The sequence below is a fragment of the Herpailurus yagouaroundi genome, unplaced genomic scaffold, assembly GCF_014898765.1.
Source record: "Herpailurus yagouaroundi ecotype Mexico unplaced genomic scaffold, PumYag 182, whole genome shotgun sequence".
NCBI classification, from domain to species: domain Eukaryota; kingdom Metazoa; phylum Chordata; class Mammalia; order Carnivora; family Felidae; genus Herpailurus; species Herpailurus yagouaroundi.
In genome coordinates this window covers 23,336,055-23,361,560 of record NW_024412413.1, presented here as the reverse complement: position 1 = coordinate 23,361,560, position 25,506 = coordinate 23,336,055, and the positions used below count along the sequence as shown (strand labels likewise).

Below are 25,506 nucleotides of genomic sequence, written 5' to 3'. Positions count from 1 at the left end.
ACTAACAGCAGGTAGACATGAGCTGAGTGGTCAGGAAAGCCTTAAACACATTGGCTGTAGCCTGAATTTTGAGAAACAAATGTATTGTTGGTGGGGGACAGGGGTGGAAGATGTGGGGAGAAATAACGCAGGAAACAAATGGAAAGAACAAAAAGTCCAGTTTAAATGGAGCGTCATGAGCAAGAGAAAGGATGATGGAGGGGGGTCAAGTGGGGAAAGGCTTAGTCTTTGTACTTCATGGGAAGGTGACTTAGACTGAATGTTTGTGTCCCTACCCCAGAATACATATGTTGAAATTTTAATTCCCAGCGTGATCAGATTAGGAAATGGGGCCTTTGGGGTGATTAGATCAGAGCACTCATGAATGGGATTAATGCCCTTATAAAGAGACCCTAGAGATCTTTCTCGTCCCCTCTGCCATAAGAAGACACATTAAGAAGACAACTGTCTATGAACCAGGAAATGGGCTGTCACCAGAACCCAAATCTGCCGGTACCTTGATCATGGACTGTTTGTTGCTTATTGTTCAAGCCACCCAGTCTATAGTAGTTTTGTTACAGCAGCCCAAATGGAGTAAAACCAAAGAAGACTGAATTAGATGCTGAGTGCACTGGTAAGTCATGAGCCTGACCCTGATACACCTTTTAAAGACATCTTTCTGGTTAGTGTATGGAGAAAGGATCTTAATGGAAGAGTAGAAGCAAAAAAAAAAAAAAAAAAAAAAAAAAAAATAGGTAAAATGTTTCTACAGCCTTCCAGGCAAGAGATGGGGGGGAGCCTTGTTCGAGAATAGTGGCAGTAAAGATGGAGAGGGGTGGATGGATTTGTTTTCCATCTCAGAGGTTTAACTGGGATGACTTGCTGATGAATTGGATGTGAAGAGTAAGAGAAAAAAAGGAATCAACAATGATTCCTAAGCATTTGGCCTGAGTCACTGGGTCAAGCTGCTATTACAGAGATGGAAAAACAACGCAGGGGAGATTGGTTTGTGGGAACGATAAAACCTGCAATTCCATTTTGGACTTAATTTGGAAATACCTATCAAACACACAAGGGAAAATAGTAGGCAATTAGCTATAATAAATAAAGATAGCCGACACTTCCATGGTGTTTACTATGAGCTAGGCATGACTCTCATTAACATTAAATCACAAACATTAAATCAGCATAGATTGCATTTACATGCTTAGGACTGGGTGAGTTCACCTAGGGAGAAAAGACGGAAAGAAGGAAGCCCAGGAATAAGCCCTGAACACACCAGTACTCAGAGGTCACTTAAATGCCCTTCTTCCCCAGATCCTCAGGTAAAAGTAGTTGGTTATGGGCTTTTGCATAATAGATCAGAATCCCAAATCCTATTTGTTGACAACATCTGCACAGACAGCTGTTTCCCTCCTATCTCTTGGTCTGTCTTCCAAAGTCCCAGGCATCAGTGGGAGGAATTCATGTAAATACCAGCTGTATACATAAGCTTTTCTATTTTCTGTCTAAAAATGATTGTCTCTAAGGATGCTTCCCCGGTCTTAGACTGCTGTTTATCTCTATTTGAACTCCCCCCACCCCCACCTCCCAAATGTGGGAAAACATATTAAGTTTAAGCAGGCTCTCCACCACATGTTGGCTACGTGCTTCAGGTTGTGCATCTAAATGGGGCTATCTGGGGAAGAATTCAGCCACCTTCATCACCAGATTTATTGCTAATTTCTTCTTCCCAGGATAAGTTTTCACTTCCATCAAAACTCTACTCTCTAGTAAATAACCTGTTTAACTGAGTACTAGCACTGATATATATAATTCATGTTTTCTCCACTTCAAAAGTAAGGTTGTCAATTTCCTTTTAGAGGAAAAACCATAACCCACAGCATCAGTCCCAAAGGAAACTAGGTTAGAGGAGGGTTAGTGGTCAGCTCAGTGGATGCCAGCACCACTCTTGGGAAAGCAACCATAGAGTTCATTCATTACTATTCACTAATCAGCAGTTGCTTCTATACAGAAAAACAGCCCCTACTGCACAAATTCCAATGCACTGCATTCTTAAGACTAATTTAATGGCACTCACTTGAACCACTCTTAACGATGTGGTCCAAATGCTTAAATGGTAGGGTGCATTATCTTTTTCCCCACTATTTTATTATTTGAGGAGATCAGACTTGGCTTCTATTTATGATCAGCTCCAAGAGACTTAAAAGGGACTTTGATTCCAAAGTATATACATAAATCGTGTGGGTTTTTTTTTTCTCTTAGAGATGATGAAAGGGCAATATTTTTCTTTTATGTTTCAACACTAAACAGAAGTCCTTCTGAAATTTTTTAAATACCAGTTCTTATTAATTACAAGTGAAAGCTTAAAGAGGGTTTAAATAAGAGGAACCAAAATGATCATGTTAGTAGCAGTACTCCATGTATTATTTCTTATGTTGTTCTGCCTTGCGTGCAAATTCTCTCTCCATAGAGATAGAGATAGAGATCGAAATAGATATAGATAGATATAGATATAGATATAGATATAGATATAGATATAGATATAGGTATAGATATAGATAGACGATATAGATATAGATATATGGCACTCTCTTTTTTCTCTCTTTCTCTCCCTCTCTCCCTCCTTCTCTCATTGTTTCCAATTTTTAGTCCTTGTCCCATGACATTTCTCCTTTTGATAGCATCGTTTCTGACCTCTTCCCCAGGGTTTTCCTGCCAGCTTCTCACCATGGCATCCAGGACATATCCAACAGGGAAATCATACTGAAAATGAATCTGAAAGCAAGACTTTGGTTCATCAAGTAGATAATACAAGTCAGAAAATGTCTCATCTAATTCTCTGGATTCTGCCTATAATCTGCCATAAAATATCGAACCCCTGATTTTAAATCAGAACCTGAAATGGTTCCAGGATGTAGATATTTAAATGGAAATCTCTAGGGGTTTTCCTCTCCCATATAAAATTAGTATCTTGATTTTCTGCCAGTTTGGTATATGGATTTCAGATGTGCTGATGAATTGATTTTTTTAAAAAAAATAGGACTACAGAAATAATCTACTATGGTATGTCTTTATTTGGGGAAACAGAATCTAATTAGAAAACTGCCTCATTATTATTTATGGCATGTTATAAATTAGGTTTGTGCTATGTCTCTCAGCCTAAATATTTTACAAATCCTTCTATATATATTTTAGGTGGATATATAATATGCAGAGCTGCAACATTTTATGGGGAAACAACTGATCCCCCTGGGTTAAGTATTTTAACATCTTAAGTAAATGTAAATTTTTAAAACAGATCTAGGACGATAAACTGGCATAGTTGTATGTTGGAAGAAAGCCCTCTAGGGTATAAAGCCTGTGTTTTGAAGGAACAATCTAGGATTTGGGAACAGCTGGAAGCAAAAGGCCTCTAATGGATGTAGGCAGAGTGTCTCTTCACCAATCCCCAAACCTATGAGGTTAGAACAGCCAGAGGAGATTGCATGAAATTTCACGTGAATAGAGGGAAGACCGGTGTTTCCAAAGCAGAAGGAAACTATTGTAGAGAAAACTACTGAGATGGTTTATCATATTTCATATTTAATCTACTTCATTAATTCAGTTTTCCTAAGTCTGTCATATGGTTTTTAAAGCCCATAAATTGTTTTGTTCTTTTTGTCTTTAATAAGAAAGTTAACATAAAAATAACTCTGAGAGCCTGTTGCGGATCTCCTTAAAAAATACTAGCATCCCTCCCCTGCAGGCTTCCAGGAAAGAAGAAGAGAATTTTCTGACCCAAGAGGCCTACCTGGCCCTCTGCCACAGTAAAGGTTAGAGCTCCCCTTTTATCAATTTTCCTTCCTCCTTATCACACTTGCAGTTAATTCATCATTTGGCACTTCTTGTTCAATGTATTTTCCCCACTGAATTATTCGAGGAATTCAGGAACCATGTCTGTCTGGTTTACTTATCTTAGGTGAGCACAGAGTCTGTTTTCAAGAAATCTATGTTGAATGAAAAAACAAAGAACCATCCTCTTGAATAGACACAGACCCCCAAAGAAGTTGGAAAGTTGAGGAGACCACACAGTAATACCATCATCAAAGACAACAACACAGTCACCTTCTATGAACGACTCACTCTGAGTGTTATTGGCTAATGATTAAGAACACAGGCCTGCAGTTCATCTGCTTAAGTTTGAAACCTGTTGCTGGCTGTGTGACAGCAAGCATGTGATTTAAGCGCTCGCTCTCTCTCTCTCTCTCTCTCTCTCTTCTCCACTTTCCCTATCTATAAAATGAGGATTCGAATGTTATTATTCCTCTTAGGTTCATTGTGACAGTTAACTGAAGTAAAACTGAAGTGAGCCCTCAGTGAGGAGTATGCGTTAAGCACTGAGCTGGAGCTCAGTGAGTTCTTTACAGGAATACTGTAGCACAGGTGTTACTAGCCCCACTTTGCAGAAAACAGAACCCTGTTTCTTGCCCTAGGTCACCCAGTCAGTGGTAAATCATGGAGCTAGGATTACACTGGGACACACCCTTGCTAAGGTGTGGTCTTTGCATTAGTTTCAGTGACTCAGATAAGGTTACTTACCAATTAACTACTAACTACCACCACAGCTCAGAACAGATACCTTGGCTGGTAAGAGTGAAATATGGCCAGCCACACAGCAGGAACCAAGACCAATGTTGAATGGCAAAATCTAGCAAGGAACTTCAGCTAGCTGGCCTACAGAGGGCAAGATGATGCAAGCCCTTGTCTGCTGCTGAGGTGGTCAGTGGGAGCATTCCTACCCAGCCACAGAGTGCACTTCCAAAAGATTTCGCCCATCTCATGCCAGCCTTTAGAACTAGGTAGGGACCAATTCACTGTACTATCAACAAGGTGACAATTAACTAGTAAGTCACTTAAGGCATCAACAAACTTGGGTTGGATTAAATAAAACAGGAACAGAAAGTCTAAAAGCAGCTATCTCCCACTCAGGAAAAAGCTGGGGTACATTACTGAAATATAATTGCAGCTGAATCACTAAGCAAGATGGTTCATTGTTTAAACTAAGCTAGAGCATCGTTGTTTCTTGTCATCATCAGTGTGACATTTTTCCTCCATTTAAGTCACTGTTTCTTACAATTGCATCAGGCTGAAGATGTAAGTGTTGGTTCTTAATGATTCCTCATGTGCAGGCCTAGTTCTGTGTTAATCAGGAAGAAGGTAACATTTCTTATGTAAATACAGAATTATGGAGATAGCCACCCAGAAATGGGTTTGCATTCTAACTCTGCATTCACTAGCTTAGGAAAGACCCTCAATCTTTCTGAGTCTCAGTTCCCAAAAAATGAGGATGTAACTTCATAGTGATATGGTAGCGATTAAATTAGATTGTGTATGTAACTATCAGTACAAAGAAACAAGCATCCCCTGACAATGTCCCTAACATTTTTTTTCTTTTCCTTTCTATTCCTTTCCTTTCCTTTCCTTTCCTTTCCTTTCCTTTCCTTTCCTTTCCTTTCCTTTCCTTTCTTTTCCTTTCCTTTTCATGTCCTTTTCTTTTCTTTCTTTTGTTCCTAACATTTTCAGTCACCTTGTCTACCAGTTATTTTAGATAATCATTACAGTGACACAATATGCCAATAGTAGGTTAGCAGCATTCCTGACCTCTACCTGTGATATACCAATAGCATAATCTTCTCCATTTGTGACAATCCAAAATGTCTCCATATAGCAGAAGGCATGAACAGACATTTGAAACTCCCAAGAGGACATACAGATGACCAACAGACACATGAAAAGATTCTCAGCATCACTCATCATCAGGGAAATGCAACTCAAAGCTACAATGAGATATCATCTCACAACTATCAGAATGGCTAAAATCAAAAACACAAGAAACAAGTGTTGGTGAGGATGTGGAAAAAGGGAGCCCTCATGCACTGTTGATGGGAATGCAAACTAGTGTAGCCACTGTGGAAATAATATGGAGATTCCTCAAAAAGTTATAAATAGAACTACCCTACAATCCAGTAATCCCACTACTGGGTATTTACCCAAAGAACACAAAAACACTAATTTGAAAAGATACATGCACCTCTATGTTTATTTACAATAAATATATTTATATTATTTACAATAGCCAAGATATGGAAGCAGCCCAAGTGTCCACTGATAGATGAATGAATAAAGAAGATGTGATAGCTATACAATGGAATATTTTTCAGCTGTAAAAAAAGAATGAAATCTTACCATTTGCAGCAACATGGATGGAGCTAGACAGTGTAATCTAAGCAAAATGAGTCAGTCAGAGAAAAATAAATATCATATGATTTAATTCATATGTGGAATTTAACAAACTAAAAAGAAAAAAAGAGAGAGAGAGAGACAAATCAAGAAACAGACTCTTAACTACAGAGAACAAACTGATGGTTACCAGGGGGGAGGTTGCTGGGTGGATGAATGAAATAGATGAAGGAGATTAAGAGTATATTTATATTGATGAACGCTGAATAACATATAGAACTGTTGAATCACTACATCGTCCACCTGAAACTGACATAACACTGTATGTTAACTATACTGAAATTAAAATTTAAATAAAAATGTCTCCATACATTGCAAGTATCCACTGAGGGAGTAAAATCAACCTTGGTTAAGAACCACTACTGTAGGACAATAAATGTCTAAATAGATTAAGAAAATATAATAGGGACAATAAGCAGCATTAAGGTTCTGCATAATGCATATGGATTTACATTATTATTGTGTGTTTTTCCAGGCATATTCAACTACACAGGTGCAGGCATGAAGCAGGTAGAGAATAGGATTTGGCCAGGATTGGGCGTTTCCAGTTGAATGTGACAGGGAAATATATGGGCTAGCAGCTAACCTATAAAAGGGAATGCTGCTAAACATCCTACAATGTTCAGGACAGCCATCCACAATAAATAACTATCTGGTCCAAAATGGCAAGAGTACCAAGATTAAGAAAACTTATCCTAGACCCTTGCTGCTCGAAGTGTGGTCCATGGACCAATGACATCTTCATCACCTAAGATTTTATTTGAAATGCAGAATTTCAGGCCTCACTCTAGATTTACAGAACTAGAATCTCCATTTTAACAAGATCCCTGGGTGAGCTGCATGCACACTAAAGTTTGAGAAGCCCCTTTCAAGCCATCTTTTCTCCTCTCATGCTTACAACACTTCCTTCCTGCCTTCATTCTCACCCGTGCCTTGTTTGCTATTGCACCAACAAAGAAGCATTCAGAAGATATCTAACACATGCTTCCACTGTCAAAGTTCCCCACCCAACTATATCTGTATATCTAGGAAAGATTTCAGGAAGGAGTGCAATGATGAACCGTGGTAAAGAGAAAAGTACTGAGGGTGAGAGGTGAGGGGTACTGATAAGATGATGAGGTTGACAGAATATGGATCTTGGGGGGCTTAAAGTATTGTTGAAGTTGAAATACTAAAGGGAGAGAGCTAAAGAGATCATGGACAGCAGTCAAAGATGAAAGATAAAAATGAAGATTATGAAATACATGCAATTAATAATGAAAGATCTTGGCATGACTCTGGTGACTGAGGTATGTTCAAATACATAACCACCAGAGAAGAAGTCAAGAGCTAAGAGGCAAGAATTTGGGAACTATCATTTATGTGAATTTTGAAATTTCTAAGAATTTCGTCAGGAGGCGCATTAAAGACCCATGAAAAGGAGTAATGAGTTAAAACCTTCAAGGAATAAAATGAGAGTGCTCTGTGGGGTCCATTGATCACAACAATAAGGGCAGGGGGAGGAGAAGGTGATATAGTGAGATGACATGAGTTAGGTCAAAATTGGGTGTTTGAGAAGAGAATGGTAGTGGTCTGGAGGCAGCGACATGGAGCAATGTATACACCATGACCACCACCACCACCGCCATCACCACCACCTCCAGGCCCAAATGAGAAGCAGGATCTTCAGAGGAGAGTCAGATCTCAGAACGAGAAGTTGAAGAGAACATATAGGAAAAACTTTTGGACCAAGGACAGATTTTAGATGTTGTGAAAGGATGGAAGTTGAGGTCAGATATAGAATATGTGAGGAAAAGGATCCATGGGGAAGGCAGTAATGTGGGAGTCTCGAGTTTCTTATAATGTCTGAAATAAACAAGGATAAATAAGGTGGTCATGCAAATTATCATCCAAACGGAAACATTTTCAGGGTTGGGAGAGGATGGTCATCCTAGCCAAACCAGGACATATTACCTTTTGGATAAAGGTTATGATAGGATTGACTGTGACTATCAATCTCTTTGGCAGATTGTGGTGGTAAGGGTGCAAGTATTGGCAGTTGAAATGGGGTGTTCTAGGACCGTGAAGCTTTCTGCAACCCTAAAATTATTTCTTCAAGTGCTGAAGGAGGCTGGAAGAGGAGTCGTGTATTGCTGAGGGTCCCTGAGCTCCAACAGGCTGGTTTCACCTACAAATTAGAAATGCTAAATAGAAGAGACTTTTATTTTTTATTGTTAACTGTTTTCAGTGTAAAGCTACCCAATGATAATAAAAATATTCTCAAAACGTTTTAGCAAAATAGTCAACATGTTTGCACAGGTCACACACCCCAAAAGCAGCTAGAGCCCAGTGAATGTTTGTAGTTCTTGTCTACTATTTGAGAGCCTTTTAAGGGGAAAAAAAAACAATGAGGCCCTCTAGCGGCCAGAATATTTCCAGGTAATCAGTTAAAACATCACAGAAGGAGCTGGAAAGAAATATGGGCCATCACCTGGTAGAGACCCTTGCCCTGAGTTAAGTGAACGTGCGTACAAGGATCAGGACTAATCACATCATAGGTGCTAATGAAGGCTAGAATTAACTCTAAGCCTAGAGGTTGGTTCTTACCCAACAGACGCTCTTGCTCTGGACACTGCCGCTGAAGACCACTCCACTCCACGCGACCACTAACATCCCACATCCTCACTCCCAACCCCAGATACAGAGTTTGGAGAGGACTCTCTAGGGTCAGACCTTTAAAACATTGTAGGCTAGATTAAAGATCTTGATCTTTTTCTAAGCGCAATGGAAAGCCATTGAAATACTTCAAGCTGAGGGATGTGGGGGGGTGGGGGGAGTTTCATGTTCAAATTTGCACTTCAGAAAGATTGCTGTGGCTGCAGGGTGAAGAACAGTCAGGGAGCAGGGGCGCAGAGCAGATTCAGAGATCTCAGGAATGTGGTTATTATAGTAATAAAGGTGAGGATAGGATTGGAATGGGTGGAGGCGAAGAGATAGAAAGAAGTCAACATATTCAAATGAGAATTAAGGAGTGAACTCAGCAGGACTTGGAGGTGTATTTCATATAAGGATAAAAGAGTGAGAAGAGTATGGATGATACTAGATTTGGAATGTGTGGTGTTCACGGAGACAGGTGACACTGAAAGAAGACACAGGCTGGAGGCAGAGCTGGGGCAGAACACGAGTTTGATTCTGGATAGACTTTGTTGGCATTGCTTTGGTTCATACATACTGTCCAAATACTGAGTAGGCAAATGACTGTTCTGGCTGGCAGCAAGGAAGAGAGGCCTGGGCTGGAGGCAGCATATAGTGAGTTGTCTGCATGTGACTCTATTCTTTTAATCTCTCCATGGGGAATATTATGTTTGTTTGCTTGCTTGCTTGATGAATAATGGGTTGACTGACTGATTTTGATTGATTTTTGACTCTCTACAAAAAGAAGCCCCTTCCTTGGGCACCTGGGTGGCTTATTTGTTAAGTATTGGACTCTTGATTTCAGCTCATGTCATGATCTCATGGATTCCTGAGCTCAATCCCTGTGTCGGGCTCTGTGCCCTGACCCCTAACCACTGACCACATGGAGCCTGCTTGGGATTCTCTGTCTCCCTCTCTCTCTGCCCCTCCCCCACTCACACTGTCTCTGTCTCTGTCAAAATAAAAAACATAAAAAATTTTTTTTAAAAAAGCCTCTTCGTATTTGCACCCTGATCCCTTTTTGAGACTGTTTTGAGGCTTCCACAATGCAGACCAAAGGGTTTGGCCAAAGTTCCCCTAAGCTCAACACCTCTGTGGGACAGGCTGTGACAGGCTCAGCCAATGGGATACTCTTTGCCAGAGCTCACCTATAACCCAAGATTGTGGAGCCAGGTGGAGGTTGCTCATCAGCCCAATGGCAACCCGAATGGCCTTGAGTCCAGTGTGTTTTGCTTCACAGCCCTTTTTCTGGTTCCTGATGCCCAACCCTTGGTTCCTGCCCATTATCCAAACCTCCCGTTGGGTCTACAAGCCTCTCCTATCTTCACATAATTGCTGTTTTTGTTTTTGCTTAAATTGAGCAGTTGCCTGAAATTAAGAATCCTGACTGGTACCTCTCCTTTATATTTATGTTTCTTTCTTTCTGTTCCTCCAATTTCCCTAAAGCTTTTTCTATTCTGAGTCCTTCTTTCTGATGGGCTATCTCCCTACTACCACCATCCTTTCTACACTGCATCATTCTCTTTATTTTTCCCTCCACGGACCTCTCCTCTCCTTCCCTCTCTGGTCACAATGTCAAACTAGGGATTCAGGGTTAGAAGTAGAGTGAATACACTGACTTCATAACATCAAGATTTAAAACTTCTGACAAGTTGGAAAGAGAAGCTGAAATCAATGTGATGAAATTTAATTGAGATAAATGGATATTTCTGAGCTTAGCTTCTAAAATGAAGCACAGAAGATGAACCAGCAATGGTTCCACAGCCAATTCTATTAAAAAACAAAAGAAGTGAGAAGTGGGATTGCCAGACAAAATATGTGGGACATACTTACACTAAATAATTCTTCCTTGTTTATCTGAAATTTAAATTTAACTGGGTGTTCTGTGTTTTTTAGTAAATCTGGAAGCCTTACTCTTGAGGTTTGAATTGACTGAAAGCTCAGTACACGCCTTCAGACATGGGTGCCTTGGAAAGCACATCAGTTTCGCGGTATGACGGGAAGGATGACGACTAGATGAAAGAACCCCAGGATTCACTGAGCCCAAGAGAGCACATGCAGAGTGCGCTGGGTCTTTCCGGGCCCACTCTTGGAGAGATGCTGCTGGGTTGATGGACAGAGAGAATGGAAATCACATCTTAGGTGGGATAGCTGAAAGAATGTGGGAGTGGAAGCCCTAAGAGGGTCATGCCATCAAGACCTCCAGAAAGACTGACTCCTGCCTTTTCTTCTATGCCTGGTTCTCCAACTTCTCTTCAATTCTATGAGCAGCCTAATGGCTCATCAAGAAATTTATCTTCTTTTTAGGTTTGTCAAAGTCAATTTCTGCTTCTTGCCACTGAAGATCTCAAAGGGTACAATCATTTTTTTTCCTAACATCTACCTGGATCTTTTCAGAAGAGAATTTGGCCATATTTAGAGAGCAAAACTAGCACCTGGAGGTGAAATCAGACAAGTCAACATGGGAAAGAACTTTCTAATTATCCAAACAACCCTGAACCGTAAAGGTCTATAGATCAGTGACAGTCCATTTTCTGCAGAGGTTCAAGAAGAGGCAGGATGATCCACGGATAGGGACAGGATTCCTGATCTAACTGGATAAACAGACTGGATCAGATGCCTTATAAGACGTGTTTTGTTTTGTTTTAACTTACAGGATCTTGTTCAAATAAAATGGCAAACAGAAATTAAAACAAGATACACACAAGCTGAGCAACTGTGGTAGTTGCAGATGAAAACCAAGTTTCCCCTGCTTATCCTTATCTTAAATTTGTAGGTGTTTCAGCACGAGACTTGTAGAAACTTGGGACTCTTTGAAGCATAGTTTTAAAATCACTGGATTAAAATTGCTAATATTTAGGGGGCACTTGCAAGTATCTCTGGCACCCTCTTAAGTACTTTTTATGTATTATCTCATTTAATGCTCCTCAAAACTATGTGAACTAAGTACTATTATTAGCCCCATTTTACAGATGAGGAACTGGAAGCCCACAGATGGTAATTGACTTATTCAAGGTCACACGGCTGGAAGATATTCCCATCTTCCAAAATTCAAATACAGGAGGTCTGACTACTGAGGCTGAACTCTGAACCACTTTGCTGCTTGCTTTTTAAGATCTTATGATTGAACGAAGCTTGAGTTTCAGTGCTTACCATTCCTTTTGAGTTCTGTGTTCCTTTCATTCATTTATCATCAGATTAATTTAAGCCTTTCTAGGCTTTTCTAAAATAGCACCAACTCAGATGAATTTAATTTGTTTTTCCTGACCCTCAGTTCACAGTTTTCCCTGTAGCTGGTTTTCCTTAATTAGTATTTTTTTTTTTTAACGATTTCACATACCTCTCTAAATTAGGTGCTTTAAGGTATCAGCTCTTAGGGTTGGCTGTAAAAGATCAAGTTGCCTACCAGGGTCAGCATTCATTCCATCAGTTGGATGTTCACTGTGCCTCTTTTATCTTTTCACAGCACAACAAACTGGGGGGAAGAGGCTTGGTTTGTTTGCCAGGCTTCATTTGACCAAGCGATGATGGAGGTTTCTCTGGTGGTCACCAAATGGGAGGAAGGCAGGCAGATGCAAAAAACAAAAAACCCGGCACACTAATTGTCCTGGTGTTCGCAGCGACCCCTCTTCCCCCTGTCACGGAGCATCAGACAGGTAGGTTTGAAGCAGCAGGAGCAGCCTGACCTAATCAAACGCTCTCCAGACCATTCCTAGGAAAGCCGCCAGCTTCGGCTCGCAGGGGTCAGCGGCCACTGTGAGCGGCATTGCTGTCACCCGCTCTCGACTCAGTATGATCCTTGACTCTCTCATGCTGTCAACGGCATCCTACTGTTCTCCGTGCCTGTGTGAGAAAGTATATACCTAAAGGCACAGGTCAGTAGGACCAGGCTGTAAGTTGGAGGCCCAGATTCAGGGGAAGGTTCAGGATAAGCCTCCTCTCCCTCATGCACCTGTTTCCCCCTCCCCACAGGTGGGCCCACTGTTGCCCTGAATTCCCCTTTCATCCCATTACTCACCACCTCTAACAGGCTGTCAGGGTCCCAGGTTTCTCTCTGCGAGGTGCTCTCCAATACTGTTTGTCTAACGTCACCTGTGAACCTCCCCACCCCAGGCATCGACCGTTACTTCATATTTTACAAAAAATGGTGTAAGTTCAGCACTCCATAAATATAAAATGGTGAATAGCAAATTTCCCCCATACCGAAGCCATTTCATTTTCTTCAGCAAAACGGTTCCTCTTATTTCTATGCAGAAAGCCCAACAAGGGAAATTTCTTCATTGCTCAGACAGCTACAAAATGTGATAACATTTTTTTCCCCACAGCTAATGTGCTCTTATGTATAAAATTTAAATTTGAAAGTCTGAGCAGATGGCCTATAAAGTTCTTGTTTTCCCTCTGAATTTAATTTCTTCCTGCTTATAGTGGGGTTTTTTAAATCATTTGAAAAGGAACAATAAAATGTTTCTATAAATTGTGATAATCATTATCTTGACGATTGTTCTCTACCAAAGGTATCCCAAAGGAAAAACCGGATGCTTGACATTGGGTCTGGAATCTTATCTGCCCTGTCTTGTTCTCAACATTAATCGGCACCATAAAACTCTGCCAGTTGGGCCCTGTGCGTCTCAGAATTGGTCATCATTCTTACTCGAACGAGGCAGAAGTTTACCTTATCTTAGAGAACAAAAGGTCAGGGATGAAATGACCTAAGAAAATTAGCCAGATACAAAAATACAACTGGAATGTTTAGTCTCTTTTAGAAAATACTGTTTTCGAGTGCCTTAAGAGCCATTTCATTTCATTTCATTTCATTCAGAGCCATTAATGAGCTAATTATCTTTTTACTAAAGGAGACCCGTAGGACTTCAACTTAGCAATACTTAGTTGGTCATCAGTTTGGGTGATTATATGTAACAAAGTTGTGTTGTTTTTCAAGCTGTTCTGTCAATCAGATTCTTCCCCAACTTCCCACGGTTGAAAGAAGCGGGATTGACCCGCTGTGGTTTCAGGTTCATATAAGGAAAATATCCCTAGTGCCACTTGCACGCGGTGGTGGTCTCTTACCTTTTATTCCTGCTGTTTAGTACGTTCAAAGGTGCCTACTATAGGAAGGTTAACTAAGTAGATAAAATGCAGGGATTGACATCACATTTGCAGCCCAATACTATTTTGCAGGTTGAATTCATTGACATGAGCCTGCCCTTAGAATTTGCAGGCCTCAGGCGTGACAATACAAACAGAAGCCTACTACTCTATGTCCATATATTTAAAAGTTATAAATCGAGCTTACACAGGTGAAATAAAATACATTCTATCTGTCCACTTTGAAAAATAGATCTTGTCATATGGTCCTATCTTAGTATGAAAAATTGAAGGCCAGCTTCAGATTTAAACTCTTGGATCACCATGAGCTGTACCTGAATGTGGCAGCCCGTGGAGTGTCAGCACCGGGCTGCTATTCACCACTGTCTCTTCAGGCCCCAGCTCCACCTACACTCATCTCTTGGGTCACATTTCCAGGCTACATCTCTACCTTTTTCCTCCCCTCCCCACAAACAACGGTCCCTTGGCTACCCTCCAGGCCTAAAGACACAAACACTAGGATAGTCTCCCCTTGGGAGAACAGGGAAGAGTGTCTTCCCTTGGAAGAGGACCTTGCGGGTTCTGGTTGTAGGCTCAGGACCATTGGGATAAGCAATTAGAGAGTCACAGATATGAAGAATGTGGTCTAGTAGGTGTGGAGAAGGGAAATCCCCAAGTAGAATCCTACCTAACTGCCATGTCGTGTTCATAGTCATCTACTAAGATGATCAAACCTTGGACTCTCTATCCCAACAGTAGGACGATAGGCACAGGAGACCCAAGGCAGGGGTCCCTCTAAGAACAGAACTGCCTGTTGTCATAGCATTATGAACCAGACCAGCGGTACTTATGTGATAAACATTTACTAGGCACTGAGAATTACCATTGGCAAGAGATCCTATTATATGCCATAAGGAAGACCAACATATATGAGATTTGGTCTCTGTCCCCAAAGAACTTATAGTCTAGTTGAGAAGATCACAAACACAGAAACAGTTGTTTCTGTGAAACAACTAAAGGCCCTAATGAAAACCCTAAGGGCCAAAGATGTATAAGCCAAGTCAATGGTATGTTCTTCCCCAAAAGTAGTTCAGACTAAGAAGTATTAAGTAAACCAGCTTTCTTTAGCCACTTAGATAAAATGTTCTACCTTTCTAAATCAGCCTTCATGACACTCCTCGAAAGAAGCTTAGTATTATCCTATGGAACACTCTGGAAATGAACAGGTTAAGATTTGGCTTCCATTCCTTAGCAAATCTGATGCAGGCAGGATTAGAAGTAGAAAGATTTAGCTCCCAGTTCAGCACATTGTGTGCCAACCCATCTGCCCACATCAGTGTCTATTTAAAAGTGAAGCCAATCAGACTAGCCCCATCTTCACCTGTCCTACTGATCGCCCATAGCAAGGGAGGAACAGAAAGCCCACAAGTTGGTCTGGAAAATTGAGTCTCTGTGCAATTTCCAGTCGTGTCTCTGCTTAGAGGCACACAGCCAACAAAGCCATCAATCTGGCAGTTTTTTAACGCTGACCCAGTATATATTTGCTAGGCCATTTGCGCCATCTGCCATGCAAATGTCAGTTAAGGAAATAGCAGAGAGTTGTGGGAATACCAGGGTTAAAATGCCATTTAGCAGGAATGCACCAGTTCCAGTCGCAATCGCCCACTGGAGAACAAAGAGCTGGGAGAGCCAAGGGCAATAAAAAGAGAACAGAGGTGTAACAGACCAAGGCTCTCAGCCTTGCTTTCTCTCCACTCCCGGATCGTTTCATTATGACACCTTCAGAAACATGGACCTTCGTTACTGACAAGGTCAGTAAATGCTCATGCAGCAATTATATATATATATATATATACACACACATATATATGTATATATATAAATAATTATTTTTAAAATGTATATATAGACATGCATATATAACATTTTATATATATGCATATATAAAAAATTTTAAGGGGCACAAAGGCACTCATGGCTACATGTCCCTAACATAGCTCCCCCATTCTCCCGAATAGGGCTCATATATTAGCAATACTGATAACCATCTATGGACCCCTTACCATAATATGCTGTGTACCAAATTAGCTGCCAATTATTTATTTCTCTAATGTTTACATCACTAAAAAGTTGGTATTTTCTACAGTTTTAGAGATGCAACAAGCAAGGCTCAGAGAAGTATTCTTTTAAAGCCCAACAACACACAGCTTGTAAATGGAAGACCTAAATTTCAAATCAGCTCCTCCCTCTCAAGACTCATGTCCCTCGTACCATAGCCACTCCTGTGGGTGTGCATACTTGTTTATACATTAATTAAATGGAGAATGTATACTATTTTGTGTTCAGTTTTGTTCAGTGAATGTCATAAATATTTCTCATGTTTTTATAAAGCTTTCATGTTTATCATTTTTAACAGGTGGACAGTAATCCATCTGGTGATTTACATTAGTATATGAAACACTATATTTAAACTGGCTGCCTTTCGGTCTGTGTGTGTCCGTCCATGTGTCCTAACTCTTTTTCTCTTATAATTGATACTACAAGGAACATGTTGGTTCATATGTTTTTTGCTTCTGTTGTATTATTTCCTTAGGATAAATTTTGAGTAGTAGATTACTGGGTCAACCAGTATCACCATTTTAATGGCACCTGGTACATAATTATCATATTTATTTTCAAAACTATTCCATCAAAAACATGTGAGAGTTTCAACTCACAACAGCTTACAACTTACAACTTACAACAGCCACACCAGCACTGGGTGTTTCATCAGCCTTTCTTTTTTGCTAATATATTAAATTTCACATGGCACCTCAAGCTTGTTTGGCTTTCATTTTATATTCCAAAATAGTGATGGATATTTCCCCCCATCTACTTGGTTACTGCTCTTACGTTGTCTCGTATAGCTGTTCTCTCTACTTACCCCACCTATCTCGAGGTGCTTTGTATAAATGTGGATGTACTTTTTATGCCAAGGAACTATTACCCTTTTGCCTTATTTTCTTTATTCTTGAAGAAATGTCTGAAAAGGAAATGCTAACTTGACATATAAAATGCCAGTGACAAATCCTTCTTCAGAATGATGTCTAAAACTAAAATAATCAAGAGGTAGCAGTATGAGCAAGTTATTTGAAAATATGTAGGTAAATATCATGAGAGACAGCTGAAAAGGCTTTAAAGAGGTAGCTTCTGGGGGGCAAGGGGTGGGAACTGTGCAGGGAGCTGATCTTTCTCATGAGTCTTGCAGAACTGTTTGACTTTTTACGTGGCAATTACAACTGATGAAAAAAGAAAATAAAATTTATAAATTCTTCTCAGCAAATGAACTGGAGGCTCACATAATGCTCTGTGCCCTTGCTTGAGAAAATCTTCCAATTAAGCTTTCTTTTCTCAAAAATTAACTTATGTTTTGCATCTCCCTCCCATTGCTCACAGCCTTAAGATGCTAAGAGGAAGGGACAAAATCTGGCCAAATTGTGTTCAAGGTTGCTACCAGAGTCATGTCTTTCTCAATTGCAGATTCTCATTATTTCCCTTTTTTATGTACTTTGCATAGGCTTAATTAGAGCTCCTACAATGCAGTGGGGATCTATAACAGGAGGGGTCCTCTCTCCAGAGAAAAATTGATGCTCATTAACAAAAGAGAAACGGATCTCCAAATTAATTTTGTCTTGAGAACCTAGGATTCAAATACATGTGAGCAGTGCTCTGTCACTCTACTCTCTTATAGGAGCAAGTCAAAATTACCTGAGATGAATCATGTCCCTTAAAACCACACTGATTACTAGACCCAGACCACCCAAGTTGGATCTTCACTCTGCCACTGAAGTGTATGACCTTGGCAACTTATTTAACCTTTTCTCATCTCAGTTTTCTTATCTGTAAAATGGAAAAAATAACAATACTTTTCTCATAGCTTTTATAAAAATTTCATTTGTAAATCCATTTAGAGGGCTTAGAACAATGCCTGTTACAGAACAATAACTCAATAAATGTTTTTAAATAGTATTATCTTTGTTATTATTCTCATTTTGCCAGTTTATTCTAGTGTGTAGGAAACTTTGTCCGGGACCATGCAGCATAGCGTAACTGTGAATAGAGATTTGCATTGAATTAAAAATCAGACACATTTAGATACCAACTTTGACTCTGCTATTTAACAGCTGTGCAGCTCTGTATAAAACATTGATTTCCTCATTATACATTGGATCCTGATACCTCGTTCATAGCATTGACTGGAAGATCAAATAAGACAATGTATCACAAACATGCTCTTCCCATTTTTGCCAGGATGTGTTGCTCAAATGGACAGAGAGAGCAGGGGCACAGGAAGAATTACAGCAGTTACCTGAGATGGCTGGAGCTGAACCATCTTCTCTTGCCCTAATGGCACCAATTTCAGGTGATTGGTAGGAGAGCAGTGGGAGCAGAGAGGGCTATTGAATATATGTTCATTACTTAACACACAATTATTGTGGAGCCAGGTGCTGTGCTAGGAGATAAATCAGGTCACTGCCCTCAATGAGCTCAGTGCAGAGCAGGAAACAAAGACAAACATAATTAGAATACCATGTTCTAAGTACAAGAATAGAGCTATACAGATGGCTACATAAAGGAGAGGTGCCTAGGGTGAGGAGAAGCTGCTTGGAAGGGATGTGTATTAGTAATCTTTTGCTGTGTAACAAATTAGCCCAAAATTTAGTGGCTTAACACAGCACACATATATAAACACATCACTTGAGTGGGTCAGAAATCCAGGCATGGTTTAGCTAGGTCTCTGTTTCATGGTTTCTTGTAAGTCTACAATCGAGGTGTTAGTCCAGGTATGCAGCCTCATCTGAAAGCTCTACTGGGGACAAGATTCACTGTCAAGCTCTGTGGCTGTTGGCAGAATTCATTTCTGTGTGCACTATTGGACTGAGGACACTAATTCTTCCCTGTTGGCTGGAAGCCTTCCTTGGTTCCTTGCCATGTGGACCTCTCCAGCATAGCAACTTAGCAGCTTGCTTCATCAAAACACACAAGCCAGGAAGACAAAAGAGAGAGCCTACTTGCAAGATGGACATCATAATTACCATGGAAGTGACACCCCATCATTTTTGCCATACTAATAATCCCATTACTTTTGCCAGTCCTGGGCAAGTCACTAAGTTCAGCCCATTCTCAAGGGGAGGAGATTATAGAAGGGCATAAATACTAGGAGGCAGAGGCCATGGGAGCCCTTATTAGAAGTCAGCCTACCCCAAAAGAACTCCTGAACTGATCCTTAAAGCAGAAGGAGTCAATATGAGTCTGTGTGGGAAGAAAGTAGAAGGTTGCGGAAGAGACAGAGCAAGCAAACAAGAAAAAGGGGGGAAAGATAAATAAGTTATCTTATTTCTTAAGATGTTATCTTAGAGGAAAAGAATGGGGAAAAAGAGGCTCTTAAATAATGGAAGGAAATTTGACAATGGATATAGATTAAGGGAAGAATTGGGGTGAATTTTGAAAGGAAAAACAGAGACTATTAGTCTTACCTGTGGAGTAGTTTGAAAGCCACGCTGCTGATGAGGGTTATTTTCTTAAATTTATTTTGAATTAGTAAGTGGATAGGAGGTCAGAGTGACAGAGGTGGGCATGTGCTGAAGCAAGGGTGGCAGTCACAGTTTGTTCCCTCAGCTTTTTATTTTTATTTATTCAATAAATAGACCTCTTCTTTAGACTACACTCTGATGGCCATTTAATTAGTTAATTAATCACTTAATGCCAGTCATGATACTTTTCCTGTGTCCCTTTAGTTTTTAGTGTACCCTATGTTCTCATGTCCTTATTGATCTCCTGATGTACTTGTAAAAGGAAAGCTTGCAAAGAATCACTAGAATTTGACATTCTTGCTGGTCCTCATTATCCCAGCCAAGATTTAAGTTATAATGAGGAAGAATTGAACTTCGGGGTTCCATTTGGTCACTCTCTTCTGCCTCAATATCCATGGCTATACAATGGGAATAACAGGACCCACCACCCCTGTCTTTTCTGGTTGATGCCAATATTGAATGAGATAATGTAGTAAATACAGTTTTTAATTTTTAATCATACGTATAATATACAAGAAAGTAATTCACTCCACAAATGGTTATTGAGTGTACTGCACAAGACACAATGGAAATCGTGCACATGGAAATGTCTGGAATAGAACCCAGTCCTTATGTGTGAGCAGTTAACAGCAGTAAGAGACAGACAGATTTCAACATATCCTTAGAATACAATTTCCTCAATGTGATAATAGAGACTTATACAAAGGCCATTAGGGCCATGGACAAATTTATCACATTGTATTTTAAATATTTGTTCTACTTTCGTGAGGTCACACAACATTTAGCAAATACTACTGAGTATCTGTTTGTGTGGATGTGGCATAATGTGCTAGTTAAGCACATGGACTCTGAAGAGAGCCCGCCTGAGTTCAAGTCCTGGCTATGATCCTTACCAACCGTGTGAAGTGGTCGAGTTACTTAACCATGTTATACCTCAGTTTCCCCTTTTGTAAAACGTGGATGATAATAGTAGATCTCACAGAGGTGTTGCAAAAATTGGACAAGTTAGTATAAGCAAAGTTCTTAGAACAGTGCATGGCCTGTAGCATGCACAGCCCAAGTGTGTGCTTTTGTAACTTTAGGCAAAGACATATGCGAGGCCCAAAGGATCTAACACCAAAAAGAAGAATATAGTCCCTGCCTTCCAGTAATGTTGAGCTTATTGGATGAGTCCCATGCTCCTTCCACCCCAAATCATTCAGGCCAGGGACCTGGAAGTTACCTGAGACGGGTTGCTCTTCCTCAGTTCCACCACTACACTCCCAGCTCTCATAATTGATCGCTGAGTCAGATCATCCAAAGATCTCTTATCTGTTCCCTCCTCCCCCACCCCAGTCCCAGTGACTTCCAGTAACCCATCTTCCCTCACCTAGACCAGTGCCTCCTCTGCGCTTCTGGCAGCATGTCAATCTGAGCATCTATACCTTTCATTGAAAGCTCTACAGTGTTTCCCTACTGATTCCTGGAACGAATTCAAATTCCTCAATGAGACCTTTCATAATCTCCTCCTTGCACACCTCAATACTTGCCCAAAGACTAGGCTGTGTAGTGGTTAAAGACACAGACTCAGGGGCCAGACAATTGGGATCCAGTTCCACCATTTGCAAGCTATACAACCTCAGTCAAGTTATCTAACTTCTCTGAGTTTCTGCCTGTCTTAATGGTGATAATACCTATCTCTTGGGGTTTTTGTAAGGATTCTATGATTTAACATATATAAAGTACCCTGGCATGGATTAAGCGTTATCTAAATGTTAGCACTGATCATTCCTGCCTTGAGTCTTACCTTGAGTCACTCTTCCTTCACTCCTCCATCCCATTGCAGCTATACAGAACCATTGTTCATTCCCTACACAATCTCTTATCTACCTGCTTCTCCCATTCCTCTTATCACCCCATGTGGGGCACACACCTTAGGGTGACCCCCAATGCGTTGCTCCTTGTGTTCATGCCTTTGTATAATCTCCTCTCCTTAGGTGCAGGTAAGACCTGTGATTTACTTCTAAACCATAGAGTATGTCAAAGGTGATGGAATGTCCTTTCATGATTTTGTTACATTACATAAGACTCTTTTAGCAGACTAGACTAGAGACTATCCTTGTTGGCTTAATGAAGTAAGAAGTCATGTAGGAGAAGACCACACAGCTAGGAACTTCTGGCAGCCTGTAAAAATGAAAGCTGTCTTCTAGGACCTGAGGACAGCCTCTGTCTAATAGCCAGCAAAACTATGGGGCCCTCAGTCAGACAACCATGAGGCAATGAAAGCCGACAACAATGTGAATGAGCTTCAAAATAGATTATTCCCCAGTCAAGCCTGTAGATGAGAATGCAGCCCACCCAATATCCTGAATTTAGCTTTGTGTGACCTTGAACAGAGAACCAAGCTCACCTACACCCAGACGCCTGACCTACAGCAACTATGAGATAATAAGTGTTTATTGTTTTAAACTACTACAAAGTGGTAATTTGTTACATGGAGATAGAAAACTAATATACTCCCAATCCTGTTCGCTTGTAGAATCCTACTCAAACTTCTATCTAAGTGTTATCTGCCTAACCCAATGCTCCCATGCACAGATAGACTCTCCCTCCTCATACCCCCATTGTACCTCTTGCACCCTTCCATAACAGAACAGTTGCATTGCATTATTACTGTTTATTAAACTCTAAGTCCTTAAGAGTCCTTCATTTTCTTCATCTTTAAATTGCAAGTTTCTGAGATACAATGCCAACTTTGTAGGAGAGAGGAAAAGAGAAAATGGGGTGGGGGGAAGACAACAAAAAGAAAGAAAGGGAAGATAGCAGGGCAACTAGATGCTCAATAAATAAATAAACAGTATTTTGATTATTTTCTTCTCAAGTCTATAGAGCTCTCCAGAGATGCTTTCATTTCACTCTTCAAGGCATCTCAAAAACTGAGGCTTTTATCATAACAGAAGATACTGAATTATCACTAACTTAGATTGCAAGCAAAATAAAAACAGAAAACAGCAGTTAGAGAAAAAGATGATACACTGAGGAAAAATATTTTTATTTACTTTTATTTTTAAAAGAAAAACCTTGGCAGAATGAAGTCCAAATATTAGATTAAGAAGTGATAGGGGCAATTTTTCCAGTAGGCCAAATGCTTGAAATGCATATTGAAATAGGCCAATTGATGGGAAACATGGATACAACTCAACCAACTTGGAAAAGATGTCATTTAATTTCATTCAACAGTTGTTAACAATAGAAGAGCTGGTAGATTCTCAATCTCTCAAAATTTTTGCGAGAAAACAAGGTAGAAGTATTTAATTTCCTTGAAGGAAAAGGAAAACAGTTAAATGACCACTTCTTCTTTTTCTAGGATCCTTGTTACTTTGGAGCTTCAGTCATCTATTCTTATGTACATACTTACTGTGTACTGTGTGTGTCATGCTGTGTCCAAGAAGATACAAAAGCAAAAGCCGTCCACTATGGTTTAAAAATAAATATAGTAGGGGCGCCAGGGTGGGTCAGTCAGTTAAGCGTCCAGCTATGGATTTCAGCTCAGGTCATGGTCTCACGGCTCATGAGATTGAGCCCTGAGTGGGGCTCTGTTCTGACAGGGCAGATCTTGCTTGAGATTCTCTCTCTCTCTCTCTCTCTCTCTCTCTCTCTGCCCCTCCCCTGCTCGTGCTCTCTCTCTCCAAATAAATAAACATTAAAATATATATATTAAATTTGGTCCAACCATAATTTAGCCACAGGTAAAGCCTGAATTTTTCCTGGTGTCTGTTTTCTGCACATCACAGCCACTGCAGGCAGGCAGATAGACAATCCAGCTGCTGATGTGGTAGGGTCCCTCCCTAAGAAATGTGGTGAAAACCTCAAGACAAGGGAAGGCAACCTGGCTATGTGCACGTGTGCACTATTCCTCACAACTCTGCAACGCAGACTGCACATTCAGACTGTATGTTACCATATATGGAGACCAAGGGGCAAAAATTGTACAAAAGGCAACCTGACCGCTGTGCTCAAGTCTCAGCCTTTTGGGCTGAGTCTTAGCCCGCTGAGCCCAAGCTGGCATGAATAAAGCTGCCTCCTGGAAAGAAAAGACTCTGTATCCCCGGGCTCTCTCTGTGTGACACATCACTACATTTTGTGGGGACATCGCCCGGGAGGCGGGGACGGTGTTTTACCTCCCTTGTCACCAAGCATGAACCTCAGGGCACTGGGAGAGGCAACCTTGACTGGCGCTGGCGGACCGCTTGGTCCATAGGAGATTAGCGCCTCCCAGCACACTGGGGCAAGGGCCCCAGATCCACAAAGGAAGCTGGTGAGGCCCAGGAACCAGCTCAGAGAACATCGCCCATCAGACTGGTAAGAACCCAGGTTCATTTTGGTAGACCTGCCCCTAAGAGGCCGAAGGGGAGCCTGATCACCTCCCAGAGTTGCCCGGGTAGTTCCATAAGGAATGAAACCACAACTCTAAGATACCAGGCACTGGGCAGCGGGTTGGAGTCACTGTGTGACTGTGTGTAAATGAGACGGACAGAGGAAATTTTCTGACCCTGACCCATTAAATGGGTCAAAGTGAATTCTGAGTCCCAGTCTGTGGTTCCGTGGCAACCTCATATGGCTTAGGGCAGCGTCAGACTTCCTCAGGAGTCTGATCTGGGTCAGCGCTTGATACTGAACCCACCAATGCTAAGTGGCGCCTGAAATATCTCTGAGAGGAGAACAACCGAAAATGGACGAAGCAAGTGTGTGTCCTCTCCAAATTAGTCCCTTCTTTCCCCTTTTTTTCTCTCTTGTGCATGAAAGTTGTCCATTATGGGGAGGAAATGGGTGGAAAGCAGAGTAAACGACTCCCATAGAGTGTATTCTGAGGAATTTCAAAAAGGGATATTCAGGAGATTACAGTGTGAAATTAACTCCCGGAAAGCTCTGGACATTCTATGAAATTGATTAGCCACCGTTTGGGGTGGGCTGGCCCTCTGAGGGCTCACTTGATAGGGAACTAGTTGGTCCAGTATTCAAGGTCATTGTGGGGGATCCAGGCCACCCCCAACCAATTTCTTCACATTGAATGTTGGCAAGACCTAGTCCTATCCCGGTCGCCTTGGCTAAAAGTCTGTATTGAAGAGAACTATAAAATTACGATGGCTCGCATCATGGCATCCTCCAAATGCTGGCCAAAAACTGAAAAACCCATACTGTTGGGAGAGCCTGAGGGGACCCCACTGCCATATGCCCCCACTGTACCCCTCACTGCCACCTGTGCCTCCAGCCATCCCAGCTGCTGAAACCCCACAGGAGCCTGCCCCTAGTCCTGACACCTCACCACCTCTAGCACCACCAGCTTCTCTGGATGTGACCAGCTCAACTGGACCACCCGTCCTAACCCCATATATCCCTCCTAGAGGGCGATTAGAGGATCAGGCCAGCGGAGACAGTCACTCCCTGCAGCAACACTGGGGACCCCTACAGATGCCACTGAGGGAAATTAGGGGACCCATCTATGATCATCAGGAAAGCCAGATCCGAGGACACCAGCATGTTTTTGTGTACCAACCCTTTACCACTATGGACCTCCTAAATTGGAAGCACCACACTCCCTCCTGTACAGAGAAGCCCCAGGCTATGACTGAACTAATGCAGTCCATAATTCAAACCCATAAACCTACCTGCATGGACTGCTGCCAACTCCTCCTGACCCTCAAATTACCCAGGAGGCCCTAGCATGGTTAGAGGAGAATGGCCCGGCTGCGACGCTTATGCTCGGACTCACTTCCCTGGAGAGGACCCCAAATGGGACCCAAATGACTCATGTGTAGATGGAGGGCTCGTGAGTACTAACCAGTATCAAGAAGCCCTTCTAGGGGCGCCTGGGTGGCTCAGTCGGTTGAGCGTCCGACTTCAGCTCAGGTCACAATCTCACGGTTCATGAGTT

At 41.3% G+C, this 25,506-nt stretch overlaps 1 long non-coding RNA gene across 1 annotated transcript; it reads left to right on the top strand.

Annotated features, from left to right (window-relative positions):
• Nucleotides 1-431: 431 nt before the first annotated feature.
• On the top strand, nt 432-13,830 carry LOC121041044 (uncharacterized). The gene is made up of 3 exons (XR_005795536.1): nt 432-613; nt 12,401-12,590; nt 13,449-13,830. It is a non-coding gene; the product is annotated as an uncharacterized LOC121041044 (long non-coding RNA).
• The last annotated feature ends 11,676 nt before the right edge of the window (nt 13,831-25,506 follow it).